The sequence below is a fragment of the Aplysia californica genome, unplaced genomic scaffold (genome assembly GCF_000002075.1).
Source record: "Aplysia californica isolate F4 #8 unplaced genomic scaffold, AplCal3.0 scaffold00526, whole genome shotgun sequence".
In the NCBI taxonomy this organism is placed as follows: domain Eukaryota; kingdom Metazoa; phylum Mollusca; class Gastropoda; order Aplysiida; family Aplysiidae; genus Aplysia; species Aplysia californica.
The window spans coordinates 266,314-269,524 of record NW_004797796.1 but is presented as its reverse complement, the minus strand read 5'-3'; positions in this window follow the sequence as shown (position 1 = coordinate 269,524).

Sequence of the window (3,211 nt, the reverse complement as noted above, 5' to 3'; positions counted from 1 at the left end):
GAATTGACTCTTTCTGCAGCTTTTCTACTGCTACTCCTTGGCTTTTTCTTACTGCTGTCTTTCAGCCACACCCCTGATCTTCTGGTAGGCAAGATCTACACTTAGCCTTCTCGGACAAGGGAGAAAAATCTCGGAGGTCATATGTGCAAGTTGCGCACGTTAAAGATCCCTTGGTGGTCCAAAATCCATAAAGAGTAGGCTTCGGCAGCCACCCGGGTAAAATTCAATATTTCCTACCGATTGAAAATGTTTGGTGTATCCCGTGCGCTCATATAACCTTAGGGTGACAACATAGATAAAGCGTAAGCACAGGCTCACATAACTGCACTGCCCGAGGCAGTGAAATTAAAAGAATCCCTAAATGAAAACCGTTGCGCCCCACATAGAATATAAAAGCTGTCATTGAGGACGCGCCAGTGAGAAGCGGCACTGCGTTTCTCGCGGAATCCAAACTACATTCTTTCCAAGGCCGTCCAAAGCTGTCTGTGGTCTAGTTTTCACGTTGCAGTTGTACCAAAGAAATACTCCTACTTACACCTAGTTTCATGTAGCAAGAGATTCAAACATGGACACAGATGCGCTCACTCATACTCAGGTCATCAGTGTACGTTAGTAGAGTTCCCACTCGGGACAAACGCAACAAAGTCCACATTGTACAGGTATTTTTACTGGTAGAATACGAATACCGAGTTATCAAACGCCGTACACTTAACACTAAAAGACATTATGATGATAATGATGATTATATTCCTTACCTCCACGCACCTGTTCCCCCCCCCCTCTCTATCTACCACTTCGGGCCTTAGTGTTCCCTTCTCTCTGGCCTTTGCGATTTGTTCTCATCGCTCCTTTAAGTGTTGTGACATGTATGTACGCACTTTAGTTTTTACAGCATGTGTAGATCTAGATTCTTGTCATTTAGTGAATGTTCCTGACGAAGCCCGCTGAGGGCGAAACGTTGAACTTTGGATAACATTTTTTTGGAAATACTACCAGTTCTTATCTGTTTTAATATCTGCTTTATACAATGATGATGATGATGGTGGTGATGATAATGCTGATAACAACAAGACTGTCTTCACATTTGAGTTGAAAATCCTCAGCTTTGTAGTGAGATATCCCTGTTCCTCCAAATCCTGTTCAAAGAATTAAATGCAGTCTGTGCCTATCCAATGCGGGACTTTATTTCAGTGCCAGCTCCTCCCTATGTGTCAATTATACTCCCAAGATAGTAGAATGATTCGACATCTTCTGGTACATTTCCCTCTACTGTGACCTGCTCCTTTCGTAGTGCATCTATCACGGTCCTGTACAGCCAAGAAATATTTCCCTCTGGGATAATAAAGTATTATTCTATCTTATCTTGTCCTAAGAAAATTATGACTCGCATGAGTATGCAAAACAGCTATTCGCTTCGATGAACCAGATGAAAAACTAAAGAAGAATGGGTTTTAATAACTTAGCAGTGTCTACTTAAAACAAGCAGCACATGAGTATTCATCGATGATTAATGATTAAGAGAACCCAATAGCATGTTAAAAACCAACACTATGTTAAAAACCTCCTTCCATCTCTACTAAACGTAAATGTCAAAAGTCTAATATCAATCTTTAAGACAATTGTTTTTCTCAAATCTAAAATATATTTAAAAGATAATAATTATTATAGGAGCACACAGAGAGATGAAATACTTTCCATGAAAGATTAGTAAGACTAACGAATCAAACATAAAAGACAAATTTTAAGACAATAAAACATTAAAGTCTTACAGTGGAATCCGCAGAGAACTCTTCGGGACCAGAAGAAAGTGTTCACTTTACCCTAGGTTCAGTTTAACCATTTTGGTAGGGTGGACGCCTAGAAACAGTAGCTATGCACAGGGGTGGGTCTAGGAAGGAGGTGGGGAGGGGGGACAACACAGCGGGCGAGCCTAGACTAGAGCCCTTTCTTTCTGATTGAGATTGCCGTCGCCGAGCAGGGATTGTCTGCCGATGCGCGAGGCAAAGAATTTTATTTTCACAGCATGGCGACGGTGACACGGTCGGTCCGTTCTTCCCTTTCACTCATTTTGGGCGTTCACTTTATCTGATTTCCCCATGAAACAGGTTCATTTTATCCACTATTTTTTTTACTTAACCCTATCCGTACGCCGTTTTTTACTATCGTATCCATACAATGTGGGGAACTCTGTGCCACCACTTTCCAAAGAGGACATTTATTCGTTAATCCGATCCGCACGCTTTGCATAGCTGTCTGTCAAAACGATTTTTTGAGAAATACTGAAAGTTTCAAAGAGGTCTTCGTATTACAAGTACATGTATTCTAAAATGTGAAGAATACAATCCCGGGGGTACAAAATGACCCCAGGGTGTACGGATAAGGTTAAACAAGTAGCGTTTCAATTGGGCCCACAGAATATTGTTCACTTTAACCGATTGTTCAAATACAGCGTGTTCACTCTGGACTCCATTGCATGTTACAATTTAGTTGAATTGAACTTATTGAAGTGATTTAAAATCAGAGAACTTAACTTGTGCATGATTTTAAGGTACCAACACACCAACTGCAGCAACTGTTATGTTTGTGATAGTGTGCACTATTTCCATACTGATTCACAGAAATGTTAGCTTCAATATCAATGACGATCTTTATTCATCTCACAAGGAAAAATTTGTCTAGGTTATTTACAATGGTGGTGGAAGTTACAAAGGTTAGGTGCACTTAGATCTACACATACACACAACGAGAAAGGACATTAATAATCAATACTTTTTTACTTGCTGAAACAACCCCGCTCCATAAAAAACTCTCTCTCTCTCTCAAAGAGATGCAACCCTTTTGTTGTCAAGTTAGAGATTTTTGTTTAAAAACTCTGTAGGTGTAAGTCAGACAGCATAACTGCCACATCACAGAAACTGTTTTAGCTATGACTGTCAAGAGGCATCTTCTTTCAACTAGGGGAAGCAGGAACGCTAAGAGAAACAGTCATCAAATTGTTTTAATAATACTTAATCTTGACTTTTGTTCCTTTTCCCTAATCTCTCAACAGGCCTTCCTTTCCTTTCTTCCTCCCTCTATCCCTCCTTATTTGGAAGACTTCACAAGGGAAACTAAGTAGTTCTTTAGTTTCAATAAGCATTTTCGGCACTTGCAACACAGTAAGGTCATATAAGTCCTAAAGATTAGAGGTGTTACTAGAGAGTAACAAACA